The sequence below is a fragment of the Lissotriton vulgaris genome, chromosome 7 (assembly GCF_964263255.1).
Source record: "Lissotriton vulgaris chromosome 7, aLisVul1.2, whole genome shotgun sequence".
Taxonomy (NCBI): Eukaryota; Metazoa; Chordata; class Amphibia; order Caudata; family Salamandridae; genus Lissotriton; species Lissotriton vulgaris.
The window spans coordinates 1,670,906,345-1,670,923,271 of NC_141695.1; positions in this window are offsets into that span (position 1 = coordinate 1,670,906,345).

Consider the following 16,927-nt stretch of genomic DNA (forward strand, 5'->3'; position numbering starts at 1 on the left):
CACTACATTTCTTAGAGAAGGCGATCACAAGTTGGGTGTCGTCAGCATACGACACCAGTGACAGCCCTCTTCTTTTAGCCACCGATGCAAGGGGTCAAACATAAATGTTGAACAGTAAGGGGCTCAGTACTGAGCCCTGAGGCACCCCCTGTTGCAAGGCAAACTCCTGCGAATAGAAAGGTGGCACCAAGCCTAGAAAGATCTCCCCTCCAAAAAGGACCAAAGCCAGGCCAAAGCCAAACCCCTGATTCCAATTTCCTGTAGGCGCTTTTAAAGTATCCAGTGAGACACAGTGTCGAACACAGCACTTAGGTCCAAAAGAACTAAGGCTGCGGTATCGCCGACATCCAGATTCCCCCGGATTTCTTCTGTCACAGCCAACAGAGCAGACTCTGTGCTGTGGCGCGCTCAGAAACCGTTCTGCGAAGGATCCAAGATGGCATTGCGCTCAATAAACAAAATTACAATAGAATCTAAAAATAGAACAATAGAATTGTGCACATCATTCTATCTACAAATACAGCATAACAATTACATCGCATTTTCATTAAAAATCATGAAGTGTTGTACATCATACTACTCAATCATATTAACATTTTTGACAATAGAAGGAGAAATATCCAAAACCCAACCAGTGGCTATTTCATACCGTGAAAAAAATTGAAAACATTGTCAAACATTTGAAGGTCGAACTCTTGAACCCTCACAGTGAAGCGAATTTCGGGTGTCGATCTGGTGTAAATGTGCAGCTTCCCATATGCCTCCTAGGGGTGTTTTCAGTTTTCTCATGAATTGAGCATACCAGGATCTGAGGGGAACGTTTTAAAATTTAAGATAAATAAATACCAATGTTGAAAACCTGGTTTACAGTTCAGTCCAAATTACTTCCCTGTCTGATAATGCAAAATTCTGCAATAAAGTGCTAGTGCATGACAGTACCAACCGAACAATCATGTAACTGCCAATATTCCAGTGTCTGGTGCAAGTGCAATCCATTTCCTGTTTTATTGGCGTTTATGAACAGGGCAAACTAACTTTCCATAATAAAGTGCTAGTGCATCACTTTACTTGTTATATATTCTAAAAGACCAGTTATTTCATTTCTTTATACTTCTCTACAAACCACAATTAAGACATTCAGAAATCATTGTTACTCTTTCTATTCCCCAATTGGGCAGAACCTTTTGCTTCTAATTACAAGATATACATCTTCACTTCCAACTCCATAGGGTACAGTACGCCTCAACAGTATCAGTTTTCAAATAATTTCTCTCACTTGTTTCGTTTTCCCTAGTACATGCCTTCCTTCACCCAACATACGACTGTCACTTTGCTTTACAACAATTAAAATCTGAAAAAAGGATAACTGATTTAAAATAAATGGACATACAGATCTTCCTCATCATTTAATCCATTTGGCGTCTTTGTATTAAATAATATAATGTACTTCGACTCCAATTGACGAAGTCTACCCTCTCTGTCACCTCCTCTTTTGGGTTTGGGACTTGGTCAATTGCAAAAAAGGACAAATCATTTAAATTCCCTTTGTGTAATTCATTTAAGTGACGTGCTACCATATAGTTCTTGTCATCATTTTTAACAGCCCGTAAATGTTGTAGAATGCGAATATGAACCATATGAATGGTGCTGCCCATATACATTTTTGGGCATGAACACTGCAAGATGTAAACAACATATTCCCTTCTACAATTCAGAAAATGTCTGATTTTCCATGGGCTGTACAGTAGTGGTGACATCACTTGTTTCTCACGTCCGATCTTACACACCTTACATTTAAGAAATCTGTGAAAACCTGGGACACTTTTCAATCAACTTTCTGTTTTGCTGACTTCAGGATCGTTGGATACCCGATCACCTCTCATTGATTTCGCCCTGTTGAAGGTGATCCTAGGCTTTCATGATACCATATCATTTAGGATTGAGTCTCTTTGTATTAGGTGCCAGTGCCTACACAGACTGTCTCTCACTCTAGACCGGTAGGCATTGTAACCCGTTATCATCCTTATTTGATTCCCTGCACTAGAAGTCTTTCCCTTGATCTTCTGAGCATCAGGTTTCAAAAGAGTCTGTCAGGGTTGTAGCCTCTCTCGACAAGTCTCTCGGTCAGAGAGTTCCTGCTCTTCTATTAGTGCTTGAGCCTCACTACAGTTGTGTTTCATCCTCAGATTCTCGGCATGAGGAATACTCATTTTGAGCCTTTGCGGATGAAAGCTCCCAGAATGAAGAATTGTATTTCCTGTGGTTGCCTTCCTAAATGCTCTAGTGTGGATCTCTCCTTGTTCAACATATACCTCCAAGTCCAAAAATGCCACTGTTGTCTTACTGATGTTTTCTGTAAATTTCAGATTCAGATCGTTGGCATTGATGTCTTGTGCAAACCTCTTTGCCGTCTCCCAGGACCCATCACTGATCACAAATAGGTCATCTATGAACCGGGTCCTGTTACAATTTTGGTAACCCATGTTTGAGTTTGAGCACCTGCTCCTCCCTCCAGCCCATATGCAAATCGGCATAGCGGGGCGAAGCAGGTGCCCATCGCCGTGCCTTGTAACTGCCTATATGTCTCCTCACCAAACATAAAGTGGTTGTTCATTAGGCATAGCTTGCACATTTCTATCAGCATCCCTGAAGTTGGTACAAACTGATAGGGCGTGTATTCAAATAGTGTCGGGTTGCACGGAGACCATCATCATGAGCTATATATATGAAATAGCTTCAAAGTATGTAGTGGTATGATGAGTAAATATATATTTTTCTATATATACTTACCTTCTTGATCAATGTTTGCTGCGATAAAATGATAACACAATATTTTTAAAAACTTAATATTCTTACATGTAATCACCTCACCATCATTGTCTGAATAGCCTTGGGCTTGTTTGTTTACCCTTCTACTGGGGGTAAACCAATGAAGTTTAGATGTTCTGGGTTTCCTTGACAGGAATAAATGCCTTATATCTGCTGAGGTATGATAGCTCACTCCTAAACATGTTTAATGACCTATATGCACATACCTTTTGGCATAAACAGGTGATCAGGGCGCAATTTGCCTTCAAGGATAGAATCATAGACCTTATTTTAACCAAAGTGTCAATATAGTAAATATTGAAGGCTGGCCATTAGCACAGTCTGATCATCCGAAAATTATTTTTAAACTTCCTGTCCACATGTGGCCGATCAAGAGGTATCCCTACCCTTGCTTCTCTGAGAGACATGTTCGTTGGCTCATCACTGCAAAAGCCCTGACTACTGCACTGGGAACACCATTACCTCCTTGAGCTTCGGAGAAATTGAAAAGTGATCATCAACCACAAGAGATAACCCTTGAAATAGCCCTGGGAGACTATGCATGTGCGGCGGACCAAGTATTACAAGACACAGAATGAACCTCAAGCACATTAGATGTACTACTGATAACCTGTTGACACTAGCTCATTGAGCTAAACATCTAAAGGCATGTATGCATGCAAACCCTTAGGGAAGACCCCTTGACTTGCTGGGCAAGGTTTACTACAACATTTTCAAACCAGCACGGAAAACCTGTCCTTGCCAAAAAGAAGCACTCAGCCCACTACGTGTTCTCCCTCCAAGGAAGGGGGAATAACCTCTTGATAAAAAGTGCTAAAAGGAGGGTAAATCTTCTGTGGGAAGCACTCAAATGGTTGCCAATGCACTCTGTAATACTGCACAACCCATGGGAGGCAAGAAAATAGATCAAAAGGAAGAGTCAAAGGGAGTTTTGAAATTACGTCGGGGCAAAGGTGCTGGACGACATCAAGACAAACAACTCCGCAAACTTTTGGTGGACAATAAATGGATAACTCCCAACTAAAGCTTCCTCCAACATCTCAGAGCCAACCTGGTATCAATTCCTGCTCGACCACTTTATTTCAGCTGCACAGCTGGATCAATCTAGTGTACTGGCAGATGACTCAGATCCTGCAAAAATCCTGACGAAACAGCATATGCAAAGCAACCGTAAATTAATTTGGTGCACTGTCTCCACAATTACAATACAGAAGAAAATTGCAAAGGGCCACAGAGATGGGGCGCCGGGCCCGAACGGAATCCCACCAGCCATATACAAGGACGACCCAACATTCAGGGCTATACAGCCAACTCCGCTTTTTTCAGCCATCTTTAAGCTTAATCGTATCTATAAACAATGTTGCCAAATACTTCTCAGGAATGTTACTGGAAAAGCTACAGCATAGGGCTGAGGTTAACACCACCATACAACCAAATCAAACTGACTTCACCAAGCATACAGGGACGTCAGTTAACATCATGCACTCACCCTAATAACCGACTCAGCAAAGACCAACAGCCATCCAGTCTACTTAGGCCTTAACGACTACTAATCTGCATTGAACAGGGTTGAACGGGAGAGGCTTTAGGGGATATTGGCTAATCTAAACATCTCGGATGGCCTGCTAAGGGTCCTGGAACTATTGCATGCATATACAAGGGTCAGAATTAAAATTGGGGATGGCTCCCATTTATCGAGACAAATTAAAACTATGCAAGGTCTGAAGCAGGACTGTGTCCTCGCTCCAACTTTATGTAACCTGTTCTTATAAGATCTTGCACCCATATTAAATGCAGTGAACTCCCAATCACCTAAACGAGGGGGCTTTCAGCTCTCAAATCTATTGTATGTGGATGATCTAGTCCTGATTTGTAGAACCAAGGTTAGCTAGCAATGCCTTCTTGACGCAACATTGGCCTACTCATTAAGTAATGGACTGACAGTCAACAGAAAGAAAACAAAAATCTTAGCAGTCCAGGGAATAGATCTCAAAAGCCCACATGATTTCTGGGCCAAGAAAATTTGGGTTGACATAAAGCTTCAAGTATCTCTGAGTCTATTTCAACGGGAACGGGAGGCACAGTGAACAGCTTGAAGAAATCAGAAAAAAGTGTAATCCTTTGGCCTTCGGCCTAAGGGCTCTTGACAATAAATGTAAAGGCCCAATGCTCACACCGATTCTGCAAGTGGCCCTAGCAAATGATCTTCCAACTTTTACCTCTGGAAGTGAGGCTCTTAGGGGGAGAGACAGGGCAGTACTGGGCAAAATGATACTTAAGGTGTATAAGTCAATCTTACTCATCTCCATCTCAGATTAGGCTGGAGTTTGGTATTGCCAAACAGTCACTGGCCCAGAAGGAGTCCTTCACAATCTGCTGCCACAAACTAAAGCTGGCCATGGAAGGTTCCCTGGGCCATTACCTCTGGTCCAAATTGGAAGCAAAGCTTAGCTCTCTGGCTTTGAGCATTCTTGGTTTAACCAGTGCCTGGGAACTATAAGTCACATGGAGTTTACAAACCGGTTTAAAACAAACACACTTGCTGTCATTGCTTGAGGACAAAGACTGCCTGACTAGAGGTAAACATGGATGAATGACTCTCCATAGTTATTCCAAGCTGAAACCACATGGCTATTTTAAAGTGTCCTATAGTGATTGAATTAAGGTACAGTTCCTGAAGTACAGGCTGGGGATACTACTGATCCTAAGTTACTATCCCCCATCTCCCTCCTCCCTTACTTAGGAAAGATCTTGGAGACCTATGTCACCCGCTGCCTGAGCTCCTTCATAGAGAAATCCTCCTTCCTGGATGCCCAACAAGCTGGCTTCAGACCCCTCCATTCCACCGAGGCGGTCATAGTAGCAGTCATGGATGCCCTCAGGAAAGGTGCCGACAAAAACATCTCTCAGGCCCTTGTCCTTTTAGACCTTTCGGCAGCATTCGACACGGTCGATCATGCCATCCTGATCGACCGTGTCCACAATGCTGGCATCCAGGGAGTGGCCCTTGACTGGCTTAGATCATTCCTTGACCAGCGATCACAAGCAGTCCACCTGTCCACCTTCTCTGCACCCTACACATCCCTAACCTGCGGTGTCCCACAGGGCTCTGCACTATCCCCCCTTCTATTTAATTTGTATTTGCAACCCCTCTTAGCTTCCCTCCGTAATACCCCGGTCACAATCTTCAACTACGCAGACGATCTTCAGTTAATTTTTCCCATTGATTCCCTTCCTTCCTCCCGTCTTAATTTTCAGTCCATCATGTTGGCCATCGCAGAGTGGATGTATCATAGCCAACTGAAATTGAACCCCACAAAAACTGAGCTAGTACTCGTGGGGGGCCACCTTTTGGCCATCATCCCTAGGGGCGGCACCCACTCCAGTGAGCACAGTGAAGAGCCTGGGGGTGATTATTTCCGAAGACCTCTCGATGAGACCACAAATTAACTCAGTCACCTCATCCTGTTTTTTCCATCTCAGGCGGATCCGCAAAATCAGTAGGTTTCTCACTAGAGATGCCCTGATTCAAGTCATCATCGCTCTCATTACCTCCAGGCTCGACTACGCCAACATGCTGTATGTGGGGATCCCCGCATGCCACCTCCACCGGCTGCAACTGGTGCAGAACCAGGCTGCCCGCCTGATTTTCCGCCAGCCTAAACATCAGCATGTTACCCCCCTTCTTTGTAGTCTTCACTGGCTCCCTGTTTCCAAGCGCTGCACTTTTAAGCTGGGATGTACAGTTTTCAAGGCCCTCTCTGATGCAGCCCCTGCCTTTATCTCATCTGTTTTGACGCGCTACATCCCCCACAGAGCTCTCCGCTCAACATCTCTTAACTACCTCGTGGTCCCCAAATTCAAACGTAAAAAGCACGGTGGTTTGAGTTTCTCTGTTCTGGCCCCCTCCACCTGGAACTCCCTGCCATCCACACTTCGTCTTTGTCCCAGTTACGACTGCTTTCGCAGACGATTAAAAACTCTGCTATTCCAGTCTGCATACGAGTAACTCCCTCACCCTTGATCACTGTACTTTGTCAAGAGCGCCATGAAACCGTTGGTGAAAGTGCGCGGTACAAATATTTTAACGTAACGTAACGTAACGTAGAAAAGACTGGAAGGTCAAAACATTTGTCGGCTATGCAACCAGGGCCAGGAGGACATCATACATAAACTCTGCCTGTGCAACTCTCTTATGGAGGATTGGCGGACGCTCATGCAAAATTTTATGACCGAGGAATAAGGTCCTGCAGAGAGGCACTGATGGCCTGCTTTGAATCATCGGACATCGGGTTGAATTGCGCAATGGTGAAATTATTACGGAGATGCAGGAAAATGGCCGAGGCCAGGGCTACGGTAGATACAGGGGGGTGATTAGCTTATATAACTTAATAGCTGAAACAGTACAGCTTAAAGTATTTCACCTACACTTTAGACCAGTGGGGTTGCAGACCTTAAATCACCTGCAATCCCCCCAATCCCTCACCGTTTCATGATCAGGGAGTCCATGGCTAAATTTTCAAAGTCGCCTGCCGGTGTCGCCCGATGCTGCACTTAATACCACTTTTTATCTCATATGAACTTACAGGCACTACTGGCACTAAGGGCCATATGTATCAACACATTTCCCCATAGACACAGAATGGGCAAAACCCTTTGATACATGTGGGCCTAAGGCATTTAAACTGCTACACTCACACTTTGCATCAATAACACTTATTGCACCTTAATTGCCACATTTGCACCTTCACGCTTCTATAGAAAATAGTATTCGCTAGCAGTGCGAGTAACGTTCGCGTCTGGGGAAGGGGAGGCACTTCTAGAAAACCATCTTCACATTACAAATGTATTTTATTCATAAACACCTACTGCCAAGCCACTTTGTCACCAAAAACTCTTGGGGAAAACCTATTTTAAGATAGATTTTAAATCATCTTGGTCAAGAGGGTTTTATGCTTTTTAGTACTGATGGTGATAGCACCATTTGCACGTTTAATATTTTATGTATTTTAAATGTGTTTTACTGTGCATTGCATTGCAACTGTTTTAATAATCATGCTATCAACCTTTACTGGAAAATATGGGTGTATAATAAAATATATGCACCAAATGACTGCTTGCTATAAGGACAATGGTGTGTTTTTCTTTATAGCCCTGTGTCCCTTCTCTCCATTTCCTTGCAGGTCTTCAAAATACTATTCGGTTCTCTCTTTTTCGCTACGTGGTCCTCAGGTATATCTCTGTCCATATCCTGAGGGGTCTTAGTCTTGTATTGTTTGTGCTTTCTTGTATCTTCCTTTCTCTAATGTCTTTCTTCATTTTTAGTCTCGATTTTTGGTTTTGCTTCATCTTTCTTTTATGCCTGATCCCCATAATTTCTAATGTTTCTCTCTTTCTTCCTAACCTTCCTTGCACCAGTCTCTCTTTAGAAAACAGAAACTGAGGTTAGCTTTTGTTTCTGTCTACTCCACTGCTTTGTGTGTTCTACTCTTTATACTAATCCTTTCACCAGTAGCCTTTCTCTCTTAGTCTCTTCATCCCCCCCAGTTCCTCTCTCCCCAGCCTCCCCTCCCTGATCTTTCTCCTCCAGTTTCTTTCTTACTCCCCCCTTTCTGTAATGTTTCTCTTCCTCCGCCTTTTCTTCACCGTTGCCCTTTTTCATCCTTGCTACAATATCCCTTTTCCTAAGAGTTCTGCATCACTTCTCATTTGTCTCCTATCCCCAGTGTCATTGGACCTTATTCACAAACTGCACTTTGTAGTACGTTTTGTAGTAGTAGTGCTATAAAACTTGCTTCAAAGTGCTATTCATAAACTGCACTTTGTAGTAAGTCCTTAAAATAAAAACGCACAGGAAATATTGTTATATTAAATTAGGTTATTTAAAATAGTTAAACATATAAATTAATATTAAGAAGTATATATAAATAGTACACATTATTTAATAATAAACTATGTAATAACATATTTTTGTTTAAAAACCTAAGGCCTAATTATACGTTGAAAGTACGGGTACTCAGTTGCAACGGTGATGGAATACCCTCCCCGCCAACATATTAGTCCACCTGCCAAATTTAAAACGGCGAACCATAGATAAGCGACAGCAGAGACTACTCAATCTCTGCTGTGGATACACTTCTCCGATGACCTGACAGTGTAGGGGCATCAGAGAATTGACTATGTGTCCTCCCACCCATTTAGATGGGCGGAGATATCGCCGTTATTTGCTGCCTGTCGCTGCTAGCAAAACCATAGCAGTAAGTAAAAACATTAAAATGGGCAGCTCCTCTTTTGATGTTTGCGCCGCCAGGTTATGGAACACTCTCCCCCTGCACTCAAAATTAGAACCAGCTGAGGCCCCCTTTAGGAAATATCTTAAAACTTGGCTGTTCAAACAAAGTAATCTTTCCTACCGTTCTAGCACTAGATCCTATGTGGTCCCTTGTCTTTTTCTTCCTTTTTGAGGTCTCTTTTCAATCTTGACCACCTTCTGATTCTTTTTGTTTCTGTCATAATAGCAATCCTAGCACCTGTACGCTCCAGCTGGAGTAAGCTGGGTACTTTTGAAAACTTTTTAACATAACAAAACATAACAAATGCTCCTGTGCCATAGGAGATAACTCACTTGGTGAGGGGAAAATGGTTTATTTTTAAAAACAACTTCACACTTTAGGGCTTTGTTTTTTAAAATAAAAAACGTTGTAACCTTGCTGTACGGTTCTGTCGTGTTTGATGGAGCCCTATGTCAAAGTTAAAATGAATTCACAGGAATCTCCTTGATTGTCCAACAGGTATTTTTTAATTTAGCAATTGGGACTGCCACCAGGGTGACAGCATATTGTACAAGGTCCCTCTGGCGGAGGACGGCCCAACCACAAGAATCTAAATCAGGGCTTTAATGTAACATTATTTTTTCAAATAATGACATTAATTTTGATTACTTCTGTACATCACTTTTAATAATTATTCATGTATATTTAAAAAAAAGATTTACAGGAGGCACCACATTTTTCAATCTAAACTTCAGAAAAATAATTTTAAGGTAATATATTTCCATTAATTAATATTACAATTCAAAATTAATAGTGATGTAGCATGGTATACTGTTACAAATGAGGGTGGGGTCGCACACTACTCACACACCGGCGGTGTCGCCCCTAAGGACTCTGGTCAATGTAGGAAAGTGTTCGCGATGCATCATCTTTCGATCTTCTGCAATCTTCGCTGTCTTCGCCATCCCTGGACACGTGTTTCGGGGTATTACCCCTCATCAGCAGGGATAGGCAGTGTTCTGGGGTTGCCGATGGCTGCCAATATCTGCCAGGTATAGTACCACTCCGGCGCGTAGGTGCGGGATCCCAGGCTCGTCAGCCCGCTGCTCAAGGGAGCTTTAAAGTTACAAATGGGGGTGGGGTCGCACACTACTCACACACCGGCGGTGTCGCCCCTAAGGACTCTGGTCAATGTAGGAAAGTGTTCGCGATGCATCATCTTTCGATCTTCTGCAATCTTCGCTGTCTTCGCCATCCCTGGACACGTGTTTCGGGGTATTACCCCTCATCAGCAGGGATAGGCAGTGTTCTGGGGTTGCCGATGGCTGCCAATATCTGCCAGGTATAGTACCACTCCGGCGCGTAGGTGCGGGATCCCAGGCTCGTCAGCCCGCTGCTCAAGGGAGCTTTAAAGTTACAAATGGGGGTGGGGTCGCACACTACTCACACACCGGCGGTGTCGCCCCTAAGGACTCTGGTCAATGTAGAAAAGTGTTCGCGATGCATCATCTTTCGATCTTCTGCAATCTTCGCTGTCTTCGCCATCCCTGGACACGTGTTTCGGGGTATTACCCCTCATCAGCAGGGATAGGCAGTTTTCTGGGGTTGCCGATGGCTGCCAATATCTGCCAGGTATAGTACCACTCCGGCGCGTAGGTGCGGGATCCCAGGCTCGTCAGCCCGCTGCTCAAGGGAGCTTTAAAGTTACAAATGGGGGTGGGGTCGCACACTACTCACACACCGGCGGTGTCGCCCCTAAGGACTCTGGTCAATGTAGGAAAGTGTTCGCGATGCATCATCTTTCGATCTTCTGCAATCTTCGCTGTCTTCGCCATCCCTGGACACGTGTTTCGGGGTATTACCCCTCATCAGCAGGGATAGGCAGTGTTCTGGGGTTGCCGATGGCTGCCAATATCTGCCAGGTATAGTACCACTCCGGCGCGTAGGTGCGGGATCCCAGGCTCGTCAGCCCGCTGCTCAAGGGAGCTTTAAAGTTACAAATGGGGGTGGGGTCGCACACTACTCACACACCGGCGGTGTCTCCCCTAAGGACTCTGGTCAATGTAGGAAAGTGTTCGCGATGCATCATCTTTCGATCTTCTGCAATCTTCGCTGTCTTCGCCATCCCTGGACATGTGTTTCGGGGTATTACCCCTCATCAGCAGGGATAGGCAGTGTTCTGGGGTTGCGATGGCTGCCAATATCTGCCAGGTATAGTACCACTCCGGCGCGTAGGTGCGAGATCCCAGGCTCGTCAGCCCGCTGCTCAAGGGAGCTTTAAAGTTACAAATGGGGGTGGGGTCGCACACTACTCACACACCGGCGGTGTCGCCCCTAAGGACTCTGGTCAATGTAGGAAAGTGTTCGCGATGCATCATCTTTCAATCTTCTGCAATCTTCGCTGTCTTCGCCATCCCTGGACACGTGTTTCGGGGTATTACCCCTCATCAGCAGGGATAGGCAGTGTTCTGGGGTTGCCGATGGCTGCCAATATCTGCCAGGTATAGTACCACTCCGGCGCGTAGGTGCGGGATCCCAGGCTCGTCAGCCCGCTGCTCAAGGGAGCTTTAAAGTTACAAATGGGGGTGGGGTCGCACACTACTCACACACCGGCGGTGTCGCGCCTAAGGACTCTGGTCAATGTAGGAAAGTGTTCGCGATGCATCATCTTTCGATCTTCTGCAATCTTCGCTGTCTTCGCCATCCCTGGACACGTGTTTCGGGGTATTACTCCTCATCAGCAGGGATAGGCAGTGTTCTGGGGTTGCCGATGGCTGCCAATATCTGCCAGGTATAGTACCACTCCGGCGCGTAGGTGCGGGATCCCAGGCTCGTCAGCCCGCTGCTCAAGGGAGCTTTAAAGTTACAAATGGGGGTGGGGTCGCACACTACTCACACACCGGCGGTGTCGCCCCTAAGGACTCTGGTCAATGTAGGAAAGTGTTCGCGATGCATCATCTTTCGATCTTCTGCAATCTTCGCTGTCTTCGCCATCCCTGGACACGTGTTTCGGGGTATTACCCCTCATCAGCAGGGATAGGTAGTGTTCTGGGGTTGCCGATGGCTGCCAATATCTGCCAGGTATAGTACCACCATGGCGCGTAGGTGCGGGATCCCAGGCTCGTCAGCCTGCTGCTCAAGGGAGCTTTAAAGTTACAAATGGGGGTGGGGTCGCACACTACTCACACACCGGCGGTGTCGCCCCTAAGGACTCTGGTCATTGTAGGAAAGTGTTTGCGATGCATCATCTTTCGATCTTCTGCAATCTTCGCTGTCTTCGCCATCCCTGGACACGTGTTTCGGGGTATTACCCCTCATCAGCAGGGATAGGCAGTGTTCTGGGGTTGCCGATGGCTGCCAATATCTGCCAGGTATAGTACCACTCCGGCGCGTAGGTGCGGGATCCCAGGCTCGTCAGCCCGCTGCTCAAGGGAGCTATAAAGTTACAAATGGGGGTGGGGTCGCACACTACTCACACACCGGCGGTGTCGCCTCTAAGGACTCTGGTCAATGTAGGAAAGTGTTTGCGATGCATCATCTTTCGATCTTCTGCAATCTTCGCTGTCTTCGCCATCCCTGGACACGTGTTTCGGGGTATTACCCCTCATCAGCAGGGATAGGCAGTGTTCTGGGGTTGCCGATGGCTGCCAATATCTGCCAGGTATAGTACCACTCCGGCGCGTAGGTGCGGGATCCCAGGCTCGTCAGCCCGCTGCTCAAGGGAGCTTTAAAGTTACAAATGGGGGTGGGGTCGCACACTACTCACACACCGGCGGTGTCGCCCCTAAGGACTCTGGTCAATGTAGGAAAGTGTTCGCGATGCATCATCTTTCGATCTTCTGCAATCTTCGCTGTCTTCGCCATCCCTGGACATGTGTTTCGGGGTATTACCCCTCATCAGCAGGGATAGGCAGTGTTCTGGGGTTGCCGATGGCTGCCAATATCTGCCAGGTATAGTACCACATACTGTATACTGTTTTGTTCTTCTAATCGAAGGTGGGGGAGATGGAATGTCGATCCATTCACTTTCCAAATTAGCATATATTAATCAAAGGAGAATGGATCACTTGTCCTGCTCAACCTTAGGTATACAGGAAAAACGGAGGATGTCCCAGTATAAAAAGACCCTCATGCATGTGATGGGTATGGTGGTATCTGAAGCGGTATATCTTGGTTCTCCGCTTATGGATCACGTGTGTGCATAATCAATAGGTCTATTTTAGGTTATGCAGCCTCCACCAGGAGGTTCTTACCCAAGGTTGAGGCAGGAGCATGTTAAACAAATGCGCGAGGTACCATAAGACCTCCAATACAGAGAAACAGGTCAACAACCTTTTTTCCTTCACCTTTTGAGCACTTTAATTATACTATCTCACGTTATTTCACTAACGGTCCTGAATGAATGCCCGTAAGTCCTAAACCCAGGCAATTGGGGCAGAAACATGTCGCCCAATTTTTAAACACCCCTCACTACCCCTGATCTTTCGATACTCTCAGTGCACCTAATACTCATAGCCCAGTCCACAAGATGCACTACCACAGAGTTTACCAGACCCAAAACCAGGCATAATAAAGAATCCGAGTTTCTGGCTTTTTTTTCTTTTTAAATCCCCTATCACTGGCTCACTACTGCGTCAACCTTGGGTAAGAACCTCCTGGTGGAGGCTGCATAACCTAAAATAGACCTAATGATTATGCACACACGTGATCCATAAGCGGACAACCAAGATATACCGCTTCAGATACCACCATACCCATCACGTGCATGAGGGTCTTTTTATACTGGGACATCCTCCGTTCTTCCTGCATACCTAAGGTTGGGCAGGACAAGTGATCCATTCTCCTTTGATTAATATATACTGTTTTGTTCTACATTTAAAATAAATATGAAAAATGAATTTGTATTCATATTTACCCTATACTTTCCCATGTGGAGATTTGCACCCTATATGTGGAGTCTTCCTTTTGTAAAGTATAGGGAAAATGTGGTAAATGTATTACAATCAAAAATAAACATTAAAATATGTAATTTTTAATAGTATTGGATTTTCCGTGAATAATACTGACAGCCATTTGGTTTTTTAACAGACTGCTGTGAGAATAAAATAAGTAAAATGTGTTAATATTCCTAAATTGTTGTATAGTGGTACACTGGGAATGTTTTCTGGTCGTAGAAAAAACATTTCTGCGTGGAATAGATTCCCAAACTTATATGAACTATTGATGGTTCACCATTAGCTTCAGCAACCACAATTAGAGACTTTTGCTCCATTTAAAGTATTATTTGGGGATCACACACTAGTGTTCTTGTTTTGCTTTGCTGCTCTAGTAATAATACATTCATTTTTGGAGTTACTTGGTTGAAGAGTTATATTCTATTTATCAACTGCTCTACTCGAACAGTATCTTTGTCATCACAGTTTTTTATGATCACTGCTATATCTTTGGAAGTAATTGCCCATTGGGTGATGGGATTCCACTTTGAAGTTATTGGAGGCTAATCTTTATTCTGTACTACTTTAGTACTACACATTTACCCCAGTTGTTTTTTAACCCTAAACTTTGTTTACTGCCTCCCATTAGGTAGTTGGATTGTACCTTACCAATTGAACCTGGCACTGTGGTTCCTTTTTGACATATGTATTCCCTAACTGAGAAAGAGAAATGATTCTAAAGGATTATTTAAAGTCGAATTTGCAGAATAGGTTAATTGTACTCTCTCTGTCACCTGCTGGAGCACCTTTATTATTTGTACACAAGAAAGATCAAGACCTTTGACCATGTATTGATAATAGAGGCGTAAATCATATCACAATCATAGATAGACGTTCTTTGCCTGTTATCAAGGATATTCTGGAGTCAATTCATGGCACACAATTTTTTGTACTAAACCTGAATCAAGCAGTGCTTATCATTTTTCTGAGAGAAAAGTAAAGTGATGAGTAAGTAACAATGTTTTATACATCAGTTGGGAATTTTGAATATTGCGTAATGCCATTTAGGTTGTGCAGAGCTCCTGCCATTTTTCATAGATTCATAGATTTTATATTCTCAGATGACTTGAACCAGTTGTGTAGCTCTGTTGGAACAACATTGTAGTATTTTCAAACTTCATAGTTCCATCAAGGTAATTTAAATGGTGAGGTGCATCTTCAGGGCTATGATGTGACATGTTATCTTGTTCAGGGGGTGGTTGCTATCTTAGATGCATTTATGGGGGTTGTTCTCATTCGACTCCTTTATAATTGTAGTTGTTGATTATTATGTCAATAAAAGAACTTTAAAAAAGAAAATGTATCAGGTAATTTCCTCTATGCTGTCCTTACATTTTCTCCCATTGAGGTGAAATTTCATTAGAAATATGTCTATCTTCTAAATAAATACTTCAACGAGTCTACTCCGGTGAATTCATACAATCAAATCTGCCCTTACCACCCCTCAAAATGATTACGGTGAGAAGATCAAAATCATCCTTCTCTATACTGTTTTCACCTTTCAAAAGTGAGTGGCTTACGAATGGGGTTGCTGGACTTCCCCCATTGGAACTTCCTTCCTCACATTTCCCATCTTGAATCACACATCTATTTTTTATATGTAAACATAAGTCCCAACTTTTCAAAGTATAGGAAAATACCACTTCATAAACCAGCACCACAAGACGGCTTTCTGCATTAGTGTGCTAAATTAACCTGATTAGATTAGTAGAACCATTGGGTTGCAGGGAGCTTAAGCGTACCACAGTTGGAACTGTGTAACTCTTCTGTAATGTCAAACACCAGTGACAGCCATACAGAAAAAGTATTTTGGAGAGAGTCTGTGTAGGGATTTGCAGGGATGTGTTTGGGATGAAAGTAATAGTTCATTGGGTATAGTATACCATTGAGAATGTGTCATCGAATGATCTAGTAGGATGGTATTATGACATTTTGGCAATGGTATAGAGCTGTGGCAAGGATGGTATATGGGTGCACTGAGGAGGATGTAAATATCAATTAAGGATTTTATAAGTGTTACTGTGGATGGTGCATTTGTTGGATATGTGGTTCAGTATGTTTTAGGGACGGTCTAAGGTTGTGCTTGAGACATGAATTAATGTATCGGATATGGTAAAAGGGTACGTTGACAAAAGTGTAATGTGTTATTGTTATGGAGTATGTTATGTTGGTGATGGTGCGATGTCTTATGTGAATTGTGTAATATCTATTGAAAATCGTATGTGGGTTATTGAATAATGTCATGGGGATTTGCTGGGAATGGGATGCCTATGTGTTGGAGGTAGTGCTAGAACGTGTTGCAGATGACATATGGTGTACTAAGGATAGTTTATCAATAGAGTTTCATAGATTTATAGGTAGATTGGGAGAACGAGGAAATACTTTGTTGGTTCTTTTCAGGTCCATATTATCGGAAGAAGGCTGCTTATGGACCATCCAGCCATCACAAAAATGACCCTCTGTCAAGCAAGTACTTTGCAAGAATCACTGCCCTCCAATGTTAAGACCCAGATCCTCTTAAAAGTATGTCTTGATGTAACAACTCAAAATACAGAATTACTTGGTTTATTCTCACCACCATACATGTTTCTAAAGCCATGGGATATGACATAAGAGAATCCTCTCCTTTTGTTAATGGTGATGTCGTATGTCTTAATACGGTAGCAGTGCAAGACAATTTGACTTTCAGCTGCCAATCAGTTATGCCACAGATAAGGCCCATACTAAAATTAGGTATGTTACATTCTCCATAAAACAAATCTTCCATCTCGCAGGGAACTTTCATTTCAAGCATCCAGGAACTGCAGCCCAAACCTCCAGCATGGCCAGCCT